The sequence below is a fragment of the Panthera tigris genome, chromosome B3 (assembly GCF_018350195.1).
Source record: "Panthera tigris isolate Pti1 chromosome B3, P.tigris_Pti1_mat1.1, whole genome shotgun sequence".
Taxonomy (NCBI): domain Eukaryota; kingdom Metazoa; phylum Chordata; class Mammalia; order Carnivora; family Felidae; genus Panthera; species Panthera tigris.
The window spans coordinates 52,278,397-52,297,425 of record NC_056665.1 but is presented as its reverse complement, the minus strand read 5'-3'; the positions used below and the strand labels follow the sequence as shown (position 1 = coordinate 52,297,425).

Below are 19,029 nucleotides of genomic sequence, written 5' to 3'. Positions count from 1 at the left end.
AGCGTAAAGAATTTGATGAGATTTAGGAGACACATCAGTCTGATCAACAATAGAAAGCATGCTAGAATTTCAGTCAGAATATCTGTGCTTCATTTCTTTCTTTTTTTTTTTCTTTTATAATTTATTGTCAAGTTAGCTAACATACAGTGTATACAGTGTGCTCTTGGCTTCAGGAGTAGATTCCTGTGATTCATCATTTACATACAACACACAGTGCTCATCCCAACAAGTGCCCTCCTTAATGCCCATCACCTATTTTCCCCTCCCCCCTTCCCCCACCCCATCAACCCTCAGTTTGTTCTCTGATTCTAAGAGCCTCTTATGATTTGCCTTCCTCTATGTTTGTAACTATTTTTTTCTCTTTCCCTTCCCCCATGGTCTTAAGTTTCTTAAATTCCACGAGAGTGAAAACATATGATATCTGTCTTTCTCTGACATATTTCACTTAGCATAATACCCTCCAGTTCCATCCATGTTGTTGCAAATGGCAAGATTTCATTCTTTTTCACTGCTGGGTAGTATTCCATTGTATATATGCATACTACATCTTCTTTATCCATTCATCACTTGATGGACATCTCGGCTCTTTCCATAATTTGGCTATTGTTGATATCTGTGCTTTATTTCTGGCTCTCCAATTGTTGCTTGTGTGCTCTTGTGAAAATTACTTAACTCTTCTGAGTCTTAGTTTTCTCATCTGTAGAAATGGAGTATACTCATATATTCTTCGTAGAGTTATCTTGAGGATTGGATGAAATATTAGTGCTGCTACAGTGCTTGGTGTGGATTAAGTACACAAGAAATGTATTAGTTGAATTTGAATTCTGTAGGAAGTTGCTCTCAGAAAGCTGTTATCTCCAAGAATATTTGAGAAGTCGATAAACACTAAGATGCTATAGAGAATACGATGCAATGGCCACAAGGTGTAATGTTGATGGTCCTCTAAGAATATTCGCAATTTAGGAGGTTTGTTTTTTTTTTTTCTTAAAAACTCCAAATCATCAGTGATCTTCATTTCAGGGATTAATGTGTACTATTGTACAAAATTCCAGGGTGTTTACCTAGGGTGCTTCCTGCTCTCAAGGGCAGAAGTAAATGACAGGAAAGGTTTAACCATTAGTTGGTTTCCACAATAGGTTTGGCTGGAATGTACCTCAAGCAGGCACTTCATCCTCTTCCTGGCTACTTTTTTTTTTTTACGTTTATTTTTGTTTTGAGAGAGAGATAGAGAGCAAGCAGGGAGGAGTAGAGAGAGGGAGACAGAATCCCAAGCAGGCTCCACACTATCAGTGCAGAGCCTGATGTGGGCTCAAACTCACAAACCATGAGATAATGACCTGAGCAGAAACCAAGTCAGACGCTTAACCAACTGAGCACTGAGCCAGTGCCCCTGGCTGCATTCTTGAAAGAAGGCATATCAAAACTAAGCATTACTCCTGGGAATGGTTTAGTCATGAAGAGCAGGCCAGAAAAACTACCAATGAGTGACTAAGGGAATGAATGGAAGGCCATTGCCGTTCTCTCTCCACAGAGCCCTGAATAAAAGATAGTCATTTCCTAACACACAGAACTGTCTTCTGAGGTATTGTTACTCTCTTCGTCTTCCCCCCCAGGCTACCCATCCGCCCCAGCACCCTCCTTTGAGCAGCACTTGCTTTTTTTTCTCCCACTTCTATTAGCTGAGCTTCACCATCTGGTGTAGAGCTTGAGGCTGATATGGGAAGATAGGTTGGAGCCAAAACTGCTTGGGAATATTGGGGCTATAGCTGCGACATCATCCCTGGTTGTATGCTTAAGGAAATTACTAGGGTCACAACGCCCTTGAGATGACATGTGCTTGGTTTATGCCCCTCTCTTCCTTCGCCTTTGTTTACTTTTCTATCAGTTTTTCATGATAAGTTTATAAGGGCTCCATGTCTCGTGCTGGCATTAGCAAGCAAGGGTAAAATATAAGCCCTGCCTCATGTGCCTCTTTAATCAAAGCAAAGTGGAACTCTATACCAAGGAGACTCTAGTTGCTGTTTATAGCTCCCAGAGGGTCAAGGGGAGATATTTCCACTAGTGAAGATTGTTGTCCCCGGCTGGACGAAGACTTGCTATCTGCAGCCACTTCCAACGTCCTGCAGATTGTAAAAACGGGGATCAGCGCTGAGCGTCGCTCTCCTCGCTCGAACTACAGCTCCCAGGATGCCCCGCGACCGGGGAGTGCGCACGCGCTTCCGTAGCGGAGGGGGAAACTGGCCGCACGGACAGAGCCGTCGGATTGGGGCAGCAGCCGGCGAGTGGATCCGGCAACTCCCAAGAAGCAGACGCAGGCGGGCCGGCGGGTGCCGGGTGCTGGAAAACGAAGGGCAGGCTTTCCCCGCGGGTCTGTGAAGGTCAGCAGCTCCAGCGGGTGCCAGTCAGGTACGCTCGGCCCGGTGCTTTCCAGGAAGTCCGTCTGCAGGCGCAGACAGGGAGTCTCACCGGCCATGGTGGCTGAGGAGGGAGAGGTTTCTGTCTTCCAGACGCCAGCCCTGGCCTCCTTACCTCCTGGTCTCTCCGGGAGCGGGGAGGGGTTGGGTGCTGTTTGGGGGGCGAACGGGCCCGGTCTGGGGCCGTGGGGCACGCTGGGCGTCGCCCGGAGGCGCGTTAACCCCCGGCTGCTGATGAATCACTCGGGGGCCCAGCCTTCTCGAGTTCGGGACCGGCCCCTTCCCCTCCCGCCGGAGCCCGCGCCTGTCGAAGCTGTGCGAGCTCGTCGTGCCTACTCGCCCCTTCCACTCCACCCAGGCGTAGCTGGGGGGACGATCCTCGTAAAAGGGTGTTCTCACCCAGACTCCTGCAAAGGCTTCTGCTAGTTGAAAGTTAGAAAGAAAGAAAAAAAAAACCTTAGGTCACACCCTTGGGGGGGGGGGGCGGGCACTAAAATCTGGCTGGTCTTGCATTCATCGGTTTTGATCTGTCTCCTTTGCCTTAAAATAAATTCCTGGCTCCTGCGCAGCACAGCTGGATCCGGCTGTGAAGTTTGTGTGTTGATGTGTTTTGAGGACGTGACTGGGTCGTTGTATTTTTGCTTATGAGGTTGGTGTCTTTCCTCTGCAAGCCTTCAATCTAATTACAAACAAATGGGAAACAGCCATTTTTTTTTTTTTAATGTTTTAGTTAAGAATTTCATTTCCAACTTGCCGTTGGCTTCTCTTAAAACCAAAAGTCGTCTGGTAATGAACACTGCAGTAAAATTTATCCCAGGAGGTCATACTTGAACAGGAAATAAGCCTGTGGAGATTTAAGTTAGTTATGTGCAGTCTCCCTTGGGTTGTAACATTTTCATGCAGCTCATGTTTCTTTCTCTGAGAATCCTTCAGATTAATTTTTTGGCAGATTAGGTTGATTAATTAATTGGCCTGTCAAAAAAATATATCGGGCTTCGAAAAATAGTTTTGTCTAGCCTCATTTACTTTTGCTAGTCTCTTCCTCCTAGTCTTTGGCACATTTTACCCTACCACTTCTTTCAGAGTCCACAGTGCTTTTATTATAATATTTAAAATCCCCTTTCCAACTCATTTCTAGTGAAGAAACAAAAAGATAATTAAAATGTAAGATCCAGTATATTCTAAATCTTTTAGCCTGCTTGCTCTCCAACCACTCAGGATTCCTAGTTTGCTCTTTATTTTACTTTTTTAAGTAATCTCTGCACCTCACTTGGGGCTCAAACTCACTACCCGGAAGTCAAGAATTGCATGCTGTACCTACTGAGCCAGCCAGGTGTCTGGAGTTTGCTCAACTTTAAAATGAGGTTATCGGACCAGGTGACCCCAAGATTATTCTAGCCCTAAATGTCTCTGATTTTTAGAATTCATTTATTCTCTTCATTCAGGAAGTATTGGCCACATTTGTCATTCCAAGCCCTGTGGTAGGCCTGAAGGAACAAAAATGATTTCCTTAGGATGTTACTGTCCCAGTGCTCAATTTCTTTTTTATTTTTTATTATTTTTATTTTAAATTTATTTATTTTTGAGAGAGAGAGTGTGAGCTGGGGAGGGGCAAAGAGAGGGGGACAGAGGATTGGAAGCTGGCTCTGTGCTGACAGCAGAGAGCCCGATGCAGCTCTGAGTCACAAACCATAAGATCATGACCTGATCTGAAGTCTGATGCCTAACCTACTGAGCCACCCAGATGCCCTCTTTTTTTTTTTTTTTTTTTTTAATATTTTTTTATGTAATCTCTACACCCAACATGGGCCCAAACTTACAACCCCAAGATAAAGAGTTGCATAATCTTCCAAATGATCCAGCCAGGCGCCCCTCAGTTTCTTTTAATCATATTTTTTGACTGATTTAAAAGTTTTGTGGTATACCCTCCAGGCCAAATTATTTTGCAATTAAAAACTTCACCTAAAGTTAAATACATACATAAAGTTAAATACATAGATACATACATAAAGTTAAATACGTGCAGGTCACATCCCATTACAATGATTGGTTTTCACTCTATTCAGAGACTTTTCAAGTCTCAGCTACTGGTCCATTTAAATAAAGCGTAGGTTCCCTACAACAGAAAGGACTTGAAGGGTGTAGGGTGGTGCTCTCAGACTTTAATATGCATAAATGACCCGGGATCTTGTAGGTTTGAAGAGGGTCCCTGCATGTCACATAAGGAATGCTGTAGTCTCTCACACTGTATATATTTATTTATTAATGTTTTATTCTTGAAAGAGAGGGCGTGAGTGGGGGAGGGGCAGAGAGAGAGAGAGAGAGAGAGAGAGAGAGAGAGAGAGAGAGAGAAAACAGAGGACTGAAAGCGGGCTCTGTGCCCACAGCAGCAAGCCCGATGTGGGGCTTGAACTCACAAACTGTGAGATCGTGAACGGAGCCAGAGTTGGACACTCAACTGACTGAGCTACCCAGGTGCCCCTCTCACACTTTAAATATCAAGGATGGGATGTTTTTAAGGATGGGACGTTTTATGACTGGTACTGATTACTGTGATACTAGATACATAGCAATGGCTTTTCTCAGTTCTCAAAAATTTTTAAAATAATCCTCCTCATTCTAACAAATAATTGCCTTCACAAGTTTTTTCTATTCTTTCTTCTTTTTTCCTCCTCTCTTCTTCTTTTCTCTTTGCTGTGTACTTTGAGCTTTTTTCCCCCTCTCATCCTCATCCATCCTCAGCTGTTTTCATTCCCATTAATTCAGTATTTCACTAATTCAACAAATACGTGTTTTGCCCCATCCTGTACAGGGTGCTGTCGTAGGCTTCTGGTGAATACAGACATATAAGACCTGGGTTTTGTCTGGGAGCTTACTCTCTCTGATACTGGGCACGTGTACTTGTTTATAGTTCAGAGCACTGTATGAGCCCTGTGTAGCGAATAAAAGCCTGCAGTGGGTGTTAAGGAGAGATCTTTTACAGTTGTGGGGGTGGGGAACAAATGAAATCACCTTTTTTTCAACTCACCTCCCATCACTGTCCCTAGGCTATAGTCTCTGTACTATTTGGTTGTGTGACAAATCTACATAGAATACAGTAAGATTTTGTAAATGTATTTATTTGGATTCTGGGGTGAGCTGGCTATATGAAAATCATTTAGAGCAATATCAAGGGAGTGAGAGGCAATAAGGGATAAAAATACACCTGGAAAGAGACCAAAAGAGGGAGGGGAAAAGATGAAGAAAAAGAGACCAAGGAGGACGTAGTAAAACAATAGGAGAAAATGGTTCTGTGGCTTTTCAAGTGTCAGTCCGATGTACTAATGTACTAGCTCTTGTTATTTAGGCTCTGTTATCTTTTAAAGATCAAATTAGCTGGGAAACTATTCATCAAGCTTTTCAATTGCTCTTAAATTTAAATATGTGTGGACTCTGTCTTGATTAAAATAGTTGAGGGCAATAGTTGAGGCTGTCATAATGGCTAAAGCACTGTTCTGTCAGTGACTTTCCTTGAAGACATTTGATTTACATGTCTCACTTATACTCATTTAAAAAAAAATTTTAGGGGTGTCTGGGTGGCTGAGTTGGTTGAGCATCTGAGTCATGATCTCATGGTTCATGGGTTCAAGCCCTGCATCAGGCTGTGTGCTGACATCTCAGAGCCTGGAGCCTGCTTCAGATTCTGTGTCTGCCTCCCTCTCTGCCCCTCCCCTGTTCATGCTTTGTCTCTCTCTCAAAAATAAATAAAAATATTAAAATTAAAAAAAAAATATATATATATATATATATGTATGTATTTTATTCTTTTAAGTAATCTCTACACCCAACGTGGGTCCTGAACCCACAACCCCTGAGATCAAGAGTCGCAGGCTCCACTGCCAGCCAGCTGCCCCATTTATTCTCATATTTATCTCAGATTCACACAACTATAAGATCTTATTGAGAGGAAAATGCTACAGAAAACAGAAAAGTCTGCTCGACGTCTAACAGTCCATTAGGTACATATTGAAATTGTGAAGAACCAAACTAGATTTGCTATTTATGAAAAATGAAACATGAACATGTATACTATATGTATCTGTCTGTATGTGTCTGTAATCCGTTGTTATTGGCAGTAATAGAGATGTGAATAATCCAGAGTGGCAAGTAATTGAAAATGTATGTGTCTATTCTGTCGTATTCTAGAATTTTATTTGAAACAAAATCATTAGCTTTTATCTTGAAGCAGAGTGCTACTTTGTATTTTTATTGAGGTATAATTAACATTCAGTAAAATGCTGAACTTTCGTATGTTACGTGTCCTGTTCAAGGAGTTATAAAGTTTTATACACTGTAACTTCAGCCAAAATAAGATAGAAAACATTTTCATCACTATAGAAAGTTTCCTCATGATCCTTTCCAGTTTCCCTCACCTACCCTCCTCCAGTGGAGGCAACCACTTTTGACTGTATTTCTGACGCCATAGATTTGTTTTGCTTAGTCTTGGACTTGACATAAATGGTCATACAATATATGCTTTTTGTGTGTGTCTAGCTTCTTTCATGTAATATAATGTTTTTTTGTTTTTTTGAGAGGGGACTTGGGAGAGAGCGAGTGAATAGGGGACAGGGGAGGGGGAGAGAGAAAGAGGGATACAGAGAATCTCAAGCAGGCTCCGCACTGGCTGCACAGAGCCAGAGCCAGACATGGGGCTCCATCTCATGAACCGTAAGACCGTGACCTGAGCCAAGATCAAGCTCAACCAACTGAACCACCCAGGCGCCCCTGTAATAGAATGTTTTTGAGATTCATCTTTGTTGTGTATATCGGTGGTTGGTTCTTTTTTATTGAAGACTAGTATTCCATTGTATGAATACACCCTAATTTCTTTATCTGTTCTGTTCTTGATGGATGGTTGGGTTTTTTTCCCAGGATTGGGTTATTAGAAATAAAGTTGTTATGAATATTTCCTTTATAAGTCTCTTATGGATAGATGTTTCCATTTCTTTTGATAAACACCTGAGAGAGGAATTACTGAGTCATAGGGTACCTGTATGTTGAACTTTATTAAAAAACCACCACACAGTTGTCCAAGGTGGTTTGTATATGACTTCCAGTTTCTTCACATTTTTTATGTTGCCTAATTTTAATGCTGTCAGCCTTTTTTGTTTTACCACACTAGAAGCTGTAAAATGGCGCCTCAGTATGGTTTTAATTTGTATTTTTTTTTTGATGATTAAAAATATTGAATGCTTTACTATGTAGCAATTGGTTTTACTTCTCTTGTGAAGTATCAGTTAAAGTTTTTGCCTATTTTTTTTTCCAATGGATGGTTCATCTTTTTTATTGCTGTTTGTAGGAGTTATTTATATATTCTAAAAATTTTTTTAATGTTTATTTACTTTTGAGACAAAGAGAGACAGAGCATGAACAGGGAAGGGTCAGAGAGAAGGAGACACAGAATATGAAGCAGGCTTCAGGTTCCGAGCTGTCAGCACAGAGCCTGATGAGGGGCTTGAACTCATGGACCATGAGATCATGACCTGAGCTGAAGTCGGATGCTTAACTAACTGAGCCACCCAGGCGCCCCCATAGGAGTTCTTTATATATTCTGAGTATAAGCCCTTTGTTAGATATATATTTTTTACCCAGTCTGTGCCTTTTCTGTTTATTTTCTTGATGATGATGTGATAAGCAGAAATTTTTACTTTTTATAAAATTTTTACCATTTTATCAGTTTTTAATTTTATGGTTAGTGTTTTTTGTGCCTAGCTCCAGGGTTGCAGAGATATTCTCAGTTTTCTTCTAAAAGCATTCTTGTTCTAGATTTTACATCTAGGTCTGTGATCTGTCACAGATTAATTTTTGTGTCAAGATGGGAGGTAGGGGGGCGCCTGGGTGGCTTGGTCGGTTAAGCGTCCGACTTCGGCTCGGGTCATGATCTCACAGTCTGTGAGTTCGAGCCCTGCATCGGGCTCTGTGCTGACCGCTCAGAGCCTGGAGCCTGTTTCGGATTCTGTGTCTCCCTCTCTCTCTGCCCCTCCCCTGTTCATGCTCTGTCTCTCTCTGTCTCAAAAATAAAAAAATGTTAAAAAAAAAAAATTAAAAAAAAAAAAAAAAAGATGGGAGGTAGGGGTTTAGGTTCATTTTCCCTCTGTACAGGTATCTAGTTGTTCTAGCAATGTAGGTTTAAAAATTTTTTTTCCTTTCTCCATTAGATCAACTTGGTATCTTAACTGAAAATTAATAGAGCTACTTTGTATTTTGGTTGTGCTTTTATTTTTAGTTTCTTAAGCATGGGCCCTGTATCTTTAAACACAAAAGGAAAATACAAAAAAAAGACTTTTATGCACCTCTTTGAGACTGTAGCTACATTGAGATTGATCCAGGGCTGGTTACCATATATTTTCTGATGGAGGAACGTTAATAATGAATTTGAATTTGAAATGGCTTTCCTGCAGTTGAAGTAATGGATGCAGTGTTAGTTTCAGTATTGCTTGTACCCTATCCATAAGCCAGGCTGTTGGGGGGGGGGGGGGCGGAGGGGGGGGCGGGGAAGGAAGGAGATTCAAGCTCAGAGAGATCATCTAGGACTCTATTAGAGCAAGCTGTAGAGACCTTAATATTTTCTTGTTTATTGATTGGTCAAAATAGATGTAAATATATATAATCCACGTGTTTTAGTTTCCATCTTTCTACTACACTACTCCAGTCCAGTCCTTCGTGACAAACAGTTCCTGAATGTGTCCTGGAATAATTTCTAAGGAGACAGGTTGGTTATTGTTTCTACCAGATTTTATTGACTGGTAACACAAAGCAGTATTATTTTTTTTATTCTTTAATGCTTATTTTTGAGAGAGAGAGACAGAGTGCGAGTAGGGGAGGAGCAGAGAGAGGTGGAGACACAGAATCTGAAGCAAGCTCCAGGCTCTGAGCTGTCAGCACCGAGCCCCATGTGGGGCTCAAAACTCACCAGTGGTGTGATAATGACCTGAGCCGAAGTCGGACGGTTAACCGACTGAGACACCCAGGTGCCCCGAAAGCAGTATTATTATTACTTTTCTTATTTTTTATTTTTGAAAGCAGTATTATTTTTTAAAGACATCACCTCAACTATATTACTCCAGTGTAACTGTTTTAATTTTTCCTCATTTCCTTCCAGGTTTTGTTCATCCATTTACATATTTTTATATGGTTGTAATCATAGTGTATCTGTTCTTTTCTGTTCAGACATTGAGTGATAATCAGTAAACACTTTGCCACATGTGTGTCATCCTTGTTAGTAAAGACACAGCTGGAGACAGAGACTATACCAGTTGGGAAACTTAGCAGTGGGGAATCTTGAACCCAAGCTTAAGTAAAATAGAAGCAAAGTTAAGATTTTCAAAGACATGTTACCCCTCCATGGAAATATAGGACAACTCTGGTTTCCTTATTTTCTCTCTTTAATATGTTACAGCTTTATTGAAATTCACATCCCACATAAGTCACTCATTGCAAGAGTACCGGTCAGTGAATTTTAGTATATTCACAGAGTTGAGCAATCATCGCCACAATCCATTTTAGAACATTTTCATCACACCAAAAAGAAACCCCCTACCCATTAGCAGTTGCTACCTGCTTTCCCCAGTCCCCACCAAACTAGGCAACCATTAATCTGTTTTCTGTCTGTATGGATTTGCCTATTCTGGATAGTTCATAACAATGAAATCATACAGTATAGTCTTTTGTGACTGATTTCTTTTGCCTTTATACTCTTAATAATTTGAGAATATTGAAATACGGACAAGCAAGTTTCCTTCACAGATGTGCACGCTTTTTGACCTGTAAAGGTATACACTCCCTCAGGTACATATGCTCAAACACCTACATCTACTCATTAAAAAACACAAACACACCAAGACAAGCATACAGACTAAGGTAACTGATAGAGATAACCCTTTCCAAATAAACAGTTTCATATCAGAACATATCTAAGCACTAATACCACTACAAGTACATCTAGGTGAACACAGTTCCTGAAGTGTGTAAGAGAAGACGGTTGAAAACGTGGCAAGCTGGGAGAAAATGAGGGCTCACACAAGACAAGAGACATGAGAATGTGATGGCAAGTTGAATTTATTTAACGTGTACAGAAGCAACAGTCTGACATTTATTTAATATGTATATAGGCATACAAGTAAGAGTCTTGGAGCTCCTTAGTCTATTGCATAGCAGTCCCTTTGAGCAGGATGTTATTAATTGTAATTATAAGGTAAAGGATTTCCATATGGAAAACTGTAACAAACAGAATATTTTGGTTCTCTGGGTGTGGTGTTACCATTTTAATGAGTCATTAAGGAATATTTCTTTGATATGCATACAGTGAAAAGAGATGAGTCCCCTCAAATGTATACATTATAAGTCTGGCATCTATTCAGGCAGCTCTTACCCTGGAGCAGGCATGGCACAATTTGAAATAATAACCCCAAGATTTATTTTTGGTCTTGGTGGGTAATTATTAACCCAAGTTAGTATTCTTAAAGAATTCTTTTGTTTCCTTGTTTGTTTCCTCTTTAATATAGCCACTGGGGTATTATACCTGCTTAGTGGGAGAGTGGGAGTAGGTGGGGGTGGGATGGCAGTGGGGCAGAATGCTTAATTAGATTAGGAAATGTCAATAAATATGTGATTATTTGACAGTCAGGCACCCATTTTCACCTCGGCAAGGCCTTGTTAGTTATCAGCACACCCTTTACACCTGCCTTTCCTTTGCCATTTTGTTTGAGCCCCCATTATTACTCCTTGTCAAACCATCTCTAACTTTCCTAAGACATCAGACTGCGTTCCCGGGTGAACTCCTGGGTATAGTTTGCTCTCCAGAGTGTAGTACTCATCCCTGCATTCAGCCCCTTAGCCTTCCCCCTGCCATATCCTCTTCTTCCCCCTTCCCCCCCCTCCCCCCCGCTGCCAAAACCTTAGCTCTGGTGTATATTTCCTTTTAAGTAGGATACCAGGGAAGGCTCTTCAAAGAAATGTTGTTTGAACTGGTCCCTGAAAGATGCGAAAGGATTTGAACACGAGAAAAGGGGAGAAAGGTATTTCAGGTGTAATGAACATTGTGATCTGAGGGTTGGAGGCAGAAAAGCATGGAACTGTACTTCTTTCACCAGAAAACAGGGTGTGTGGAGATCACTCCTTCCCCTTTACTTTTCTTCCACTCCTTTCCCTGGCTCCCTTCTCATTCCTCCCCCACCCCCAGCATGTACTTTGATCTCTTTGCTTAGTATATACTTCTCTTCTATCTAGCTAAATCTATCCTTCCCTGACCACCCACAGTGATCTCTGAACTTCCCTAGTACTAATTACCAGTCCCATTCTTTTGTCAGTTAATTTTATATTGCTCTGATTTAAAAAAAAAAAAAAAAAAAAAAAGCTTTGTGTGCATGTCTCATTTTCAAATAGAGTGTGTTAGTCAAGATTCTTAGGTCTCAGGGAACACAACTCACTTAAAGCTAGCCTTTCACAAGGTATGGTGGCAGGGCTGGGAGTTGTAGTGGATTGTTATTGTAAGACAACCGAGCTCCCTTATAAGCTAGCTGGGTTCTCAGCTGGAACCCAGAGCAGGCCCTTGGAAAGCCCCTGTGCTCCCTCCTCTGTCTGCAGTGTACATGGATTCTCCTCAGCCTCGTTCTGTGCCTGTGCTCCATTATAGGACATTGATTTGGATTTTTATGAATACTTTGCGTTACAATATTACCTATCTTTTTTTTTTTTTGTAAGTAATCTCTACACCCAATGTAGGGCTCAAACTCATGACCCTGAGATTAAGGGTCTCACACTCTTCCAACTGAGCCAGCCAGGCGCCCCATAATATTACCTCTCTTGATTACTGAGTTTTTTGGCACTCTTAAATCTTGCACCTGAGGCAAGTGCTCTTCTCTGTCTCCCTAGTGTTGCATCCTCTCCTTTATGGGCTGGCTTTCTCTGCTTTCGAGGCTCGTGCTTACCCCTTAGCTTCAGCTTAAATGTGGCTTAAACTCACTATGATGCTGCTCCTAGACTGATGACATGTGATCTCTCAGTTTAGATTTTGTTTCTTAGCTTTCCATATTCCTGGTGAAGAATTGGATTTGATCTTTCCTACTTGGGCTTTCCTACTTGATCTTTCCTACTTGATCTTTCCTACTTGTACCAAATATCTGGGAGAGAGGAGGCATTGATGGTTGCTTAGGCTGTATACTAAATAAGGCCTAGGGTAAAGGTTGTCCCACACAAGGGGGCTTAGGTTTGGACATCCTCGAATGTGCTTGCTTTGGTACCTGAGATCAGAGGGAAGTGAGTATGCCTTAACTTTTTTGTACCTGCACTGCATCTAGCAGATTAACAGCTGAAAGGTGCCTGTGTCTCTTATTTAGTACCCGTTTATTGCTATGATTCTCTGACCATTTGACCATTAGGATTAACTTTGGGCATAACAGACTAATCAGAACAATATTTTTAATGTTTAAAATAAATTACTGAAATGTGTTTTATCATCATTTGGATGGTTTCTAATTTTAGAACAAATTAACTATTTTTTAAACATTTTTGAAACTTATTTTCTGGTTCAGAAAGAAAGGGAAAATAGAATGTTGATAATCAATTGAGCAAAAAGTGATAATCAGCCTTTGTTGACTGACACTGGCCCAAATAGGGTATGGTTAAATCAGTTACTCTCATCATTGATTTCAAAGCTTACTGGTCCCCCCCCCCTTATTTTATTATACATTTATTATCTATTATGTTGCAGGCCCAATGATGGTCTGATAATATAAAAATAAGTGCCTGTCTTCAAAGTACTCATAGCCTGTAAAGGAAACAGATACAACATAGCTGATAATAGTATGGTGAGATAAATTTTGGTAGAAGTGGGGCAAGGTGGTGACTTAGCACCTCCGTTCTACTGTTGTCTTTGTGTATATCTATCTTTCACATTTTTTTTTTTAGTTTGTGTATTGATTTTGAGAGAGAGCATGCATGCTTGAGCAGGGGAGGGGCAGAGAGAGAGGGACAGAGAGAATCCCAAGCAGGCTACATGCTCAGTTCAGAGCCCTGGCCCGATCAATCTCATAAGCAGGCTTGATCTCACAATGATGAGATCATGACCTGAGCAGAGTTAATGAATGACCTGAGCAGAAATCAAGAGTTGGATGCTTACCCGACTAAGCCACCCAGGCGCCCCCATCTCTCACTTTTTTATATTCTCTTTTTTAGTCTTTATCTCTCTCATCCTGTCTCTGCAATCAACTGTATTGTATGGATCACAGCATAGTAATATCTCATATACCTAGTATGAACTATGAAGTATTTCTTAAAAATGAACTTTGAGAATAATTAATAATGACTTTATTAGCTAACAGCAGACCCTTGCTCTATGTCAAGAACTGTTCTAAGTGATTTATATGTATCCATTTAATGAATCAATATATCAGCCTCATGAGGTAGGTACTATTATTATTTTTGTTTTGCATATGAGAAAACAGAGGGACAAAAGATAGTTGACTCTATTGTCCAAGGTTATAAACTGACATCTTTGTAGGAAGGTTGAAATATTTTTTTAATTTATTTTTTAAAAATTTGTAATGTAGAGAGAGAAAGGGAGAGAGAGCACACATGCACATGTGTGCATGCAAGTGGGGGAAAGGCAGAGAGAGAGGGAGACACAGAATCTGAAGCAGGCTCCAGGCTCTGAGCTGTCAGCACAGAGCCTGACGAGGGGCTTGAACCCAGGAACCACAAGATTATGACCTGAGCTGAAGTCGGAGGCTTAACCCACTGAACCACCCACACACCCAATAAATCTATTTTAAATGTCATTGTTTAAAAGTTTATTTATCTTGAGAGACAGTGAGTGTGATCAGGGGAGGGAGAGAGAGAATCCCAAGCAGGCCCCCTACTGTCAACATGCAGCCCAATGCAGACCTCTGTCCCATGAACCCTGAGATCATGCCCTTAGCCAAAATCAAGATTCAGAAGCTTAACTGACTAGGCCACCCAAGTGCCCCTAAGTGTCATTTTTTGTAAAAAGTATTATAAAGTTTTTTCTTTCTTTCTTTCTTTTCTTTCTTTCTTTCTTTCTCTTTCTTTCTCTTTCTCTCTTTCTCTCTCCCCCTCCCTACCTCTCTCCCTCCTCCCTTTCTTTCTTCTTTCTTTCTTTCTTTCTTTCTTTCTTTCTTTGTTTCTTTCTTTCTTTCTTTCTTATCATGATAAGTGTACTGTTTAATCCCCACCATCCATTTCAGCCATCCCCCCACCCACCACCCCTCTGGTAACCATCTGTTCCCACCAACATCCTAGAATTTGTATTCTCCACCTGGGAGGTTTCATTGCTGAAAATGGCAAGATTTCATTCTTTTTTATGGTTGAATAATATTCCATTGTGTATATATACCACATCTTTAACCCTTCATCTATTGATGGATACTTGGGCTGCTTCCATAGTTTGGCTATTGTAAATAATGCTGCAATAAACATAGAGGTGCATGTATCCCTTTGAATTAGTATGTTTGTATTCTTTGGGTAAATACCCAAATTCCTGGATCATAAGGTAGTTCTATTTGTAACTTTTTGAAGGACCTCTGTACTGTTTTCCACCGTGGCTGTACCAGTTTGCATTCCTACCAGCATTGCACGAGGAATCCTTTTTCTTCACATCCTCTCCAACACTTGTTTCTTGTCTTTTTGATTCTAGCCATTCTGACAGGGGTGAGGTGATACCTCATTGTAGTTTTGATTTGCATTTCCCTGATGAGGAGTGATGTTGAGCATCTTTTCATGTGTCTGTTAGCCATCTGTGTGTCCTCTTTGAAGAAATGTTTGTTCATATCTTCTGCCCATTTTTATTTGGATTATTTGTTTTTTGAGTGTTGTATGAATTCTTTTTATATTTTGGGTACTAATCCTTTATCATATATATGTTTTGCAAATCTCTTCTTTCATTCTGTAGGTTGCCTTTTAGTTTTGTTGATTGTTTCCTTTGCTGTGCAGGAGCTTTTCATTTTGATAGAGTCTCAATGGTTTATTTTTACTTTTATTTCCCTTGCTTCTGGAGACATATCTAGAAAAATGTTGCTATGGCCAGTGTCAGAGAAATTACTGACTGTGCTCTCCCCAAGGACTTTTATGGTTTCAGGTCTCACATTTAGGTCTTTAGTCCATTTTGAGTTTATTTTTGTGTATGTGAAAGAAAGTCCACTTTCATTCTTTCGCATGTAGCTGTCCAGTTTTCCCAGCACCATTTGTTGATGACTATCTTAAATGGAGTCCTTCAAATTTAACCAAAATCATTTGGAGGATATAGAATTTATTTTTTAAATGTTTATTTATTTTTGAGAGGGAGAGAGAGAGTGAGCACAAGCAGGGGAGGGGCAGAAAGAGAGGGAGACACAAGATCTGAGGCAGGCTCCATGCTCCCAGCTGTCAGCACAGAGCTGGACAGGGGGCTCGAACTCATGAACTGTGAGATCATGCCTTGAGCCGAAGTCTGGGGCTTAACCTACTGAGCCACCCAGGCGCCCCATGGAAGTTAGAATTCATTGTATGCATTTAGTATTATTCTGTCCTATTGACTTGCCTTCTGAGGTTGTTGACTTTTATAGGCTGTTGGTAATTGCATTAAATAGTTTCACACTTTTGTGTTTTATAGTTTGGCCTTCCCTTTTGCGTCCACCTGTGGCTTCTTGTTGACAATTACTGTCACTTCAGTAATTTGCTTCTGTTAATGTGTAGTGTGTTGTAACATAAAAGTAAAACCATGGTAGAAAGTGTTTTATAGAGGCAGTGTGATACAGTGTAAAAAGCATGGGTGTTAGGGTCATGTTTAAATCTCACATCCACTGTTGAGAAAGAAGTTATACATCCTGGGGCAGGCTCTTTATTGTCTCAGCCTCTGTTTCTTCATTTATGAAATGGGGATAGTAATAGTTTGCAGAGTTTTTATGAGGATATGTATATGGCAAAGTACCTGGCATATAATAGGTATGCAAATGAAGTTGATTTTTCCCCCCCCACTACCCCCATTATATTGGAATATGGCATATGGCCTCCTCGTTAATATGAGAAACTCAGGTAAATGAAAGAAATGTGTTAAGATGTAAGATAAAGACAGTCTTATTCTCTCACTTAAAAATATTATTTTTTCAGTTGGTATGATAAGTGTTAATTTGAGAAAAATTATCCTCAACTTTCGTTTTGGGTCCTCTCAGCAACATCCTCTTCTTCCCTGCATTAAATTGCCTTTACTTCTATGTGACTCTCTCAATTTCCCTTGTTTGCTCTTAAAGGAAAACTTTCCATCAGCCCCTTTTAAAAGAACCTGTTCCAGGGCAAACCTTATGACCCTGAGGGCGGTAAACCAGGCTTCTTGGCCAATAGCAATAATTTCTAAAACTTCCCTTCTTTCATCAGTTCTGCTTTTTTCAGCTATCATCAGTCTTAAAATATTAGTTTTTCATTTCATCCCCACTCTCTTCCATTTCTCCTTTCCCAGCAACTGTTCCCACTAGTTGCATGGTCCTCATTATTTCAGTAGTTTTATGTGGTTTAGTTTTTATTATATGTATTTTTCAAAGGTTGTCTTTTTGTAGTTTTAATTATGTATAGGGAACTCTCTTATCTTAATATCATGAAAAATTTCAGTTTTTTGTACCAGAGGTTTTTTTGCCTTCTGTCTTGAAACCCCAGTAAAAACCTGTAATATTATGTGGATGCTTCACCACATACAAATACTCCAGGTCAAGTCACCAAATTTGTTTTAAACAATTTTATTGAGGCTTAATTAATATGCCATAAAATTCATCCATTTTAAGTGTACAATTCAGTAATACCAAATGACTTTTCCTATCAAAAACTCTTCAGTGCTATCTTTGGTCTAGAAGATGATAGTTGCCCTTTTCCCGTTTTGTTCCCAAGATCACTTATGTGGGATGTGTGGCTGTTGTTCCTGGTTGCCATGCGGTTACTTACAAGTATCCATCTGTTGGTTATTGCTTCGATTATTCATTCTAAATAATATAGTAACTTGTTAAGATCGAGGTTATCTACACTTGGGACTCAAGGTCAAGGTTGAGGGGGTAGTGCCATTTTCTTGAAGAATGTTTCCTTTTTGCCTATTGACTGGTGTAAGTTACTCTCAATGTTCTTCACCTGAAGATAATTATACCCTCACTCCAGGGCCTACAATCCCCTTGAATGGTTCTGTAGGCTCCATCTTCCCCTTGAGACATCAAGACACATTATGCATATCGTAGGCATGTGCCTTTTAAACCATTGTAACTGCTTTCCATGTTAGCCTGAAAGTTAATTTAATTGCTGTAGCAGAGCTTAGTATGACCCTAGTCTCCTGAAATTAATTAGAGTAAAACTGGTAGTATCTTTAAGAGTCACAAGTGTGCTGTTTCTGTGAAGGTGTATGAAATGTCTTCACCATTATAGGCGTGAGACGTAGTCTAGAGGAGCGTGCATTCATATCAGTCAGGGCACCAGACACCTGGTGCAAATATTGGCAAACATTGAGGCTAAATGCCGTGCATCCTGAGCATTGTTGACCTTCAGAAAAGAGACCAAGTAGGGTTGGAAGAGCTAGGAAGTGATTTGGAGAGGGTGGACCTGAGCTAGTCTTGGAAGGGTGTGCAGAGTTTGGATAGAATGTAAAAGTGAAATTTGAGGATGGGGTAGGGAGGATTGTTGAAGAGAAGTACAGACCGTTGTGGGAAGCAAATGAGGCAAAGGGGTGTAGTGAACTTAGGAGACTTACTTGTGAGACTCTAAGGAAGCCAGCCAGATTAGAGCAGAGGATTCCTAGTAATTCTTTTTTTTTTTTTAATGCTTATTTATTTTTGAGAGAGAGAGAGAGTGGGAACAAAGGAGGGGCAGAGAGAGAGGCAGACACAGAATCTGAAGCAGGCTCCAGGCTCCAAGCTGTCAGCATAGAGCGGGCTCGAACCCACAAACTGTGAGATCATGACCTGAGCCGAAGTCGGATGTTCAACCGACTGAGCCACCCAGGCTCCCCAAGGATTCCTAGTAATTCTTAGTGAAAGTAGGAAGGTAGAGTTTTATCAAAACCACCTGAGAAACTGTCAAAATACAAACACCTAACAAATCAAAGATTCTAAGCAAAGGAATGAAATGTAAAAGCACTATTACAGGAAGCCTAGTCAGGTGACTGTAAGCAAGCTCATTAGAGCAGGAAAACAAGAGCTTAGAGTTAGGGAGTTTGCTTGTCCCTGGGAGAGAGGGCTTCGTAAAGCATTGTTTTTACTTCCTTTCATTATGAGGCTCCAGAAATTTCACTAGGTACTGGAATCATTCCTGGGAAGGGGCAGGGTTCAGAAACACAAGGCTTTGAAGACCTACGCATAACTTCAGAAAAGTTGAAGTTATTTCTCTTGATGTTTCTTTAGGGAAAAGGAAAAAACATCCTAAAACTGGCCTCAATCCCAGTTTCAGAGTTTTCAATTAGAGGGCCTTTGGTCCCAAGCTGTGAAACTTGGGGGGAATATTGGTCTCATAGATTGTTAGGTTTTTTCTAAATTCTGAATTCTGAAATTCTTTTAGTAGGACTTTGATGGCTAATGCTTTTTGTTGTTTTGCTTTTACACCAAAGTGGAACTTT

At 40.5% G+C, this 19,029-nt stretch overlaps 1 protein-coding gene across 1 annotated transcript in view; it reads left to right on the top strand.

The window, feature by feature from the left end:
* Nucleotides 1-2,220: 2,220 nt before the first annotated feature.
* Nucleotides 2,221-19,029, top strand: part of TMOD3 (tropomodulin 3) — a 78,947-nt gene continuing 62,138 nt past the window's right edge. Inside the window, exon 1 of the mRNA XM_007081854.3 lies at nt 2,221-2,406. The gene's annotated coding sequence lies outside the window, so the exon portion shown is untranslated. The remainder of the gene's footprint in view (nt 2,407-19,029) is intronic.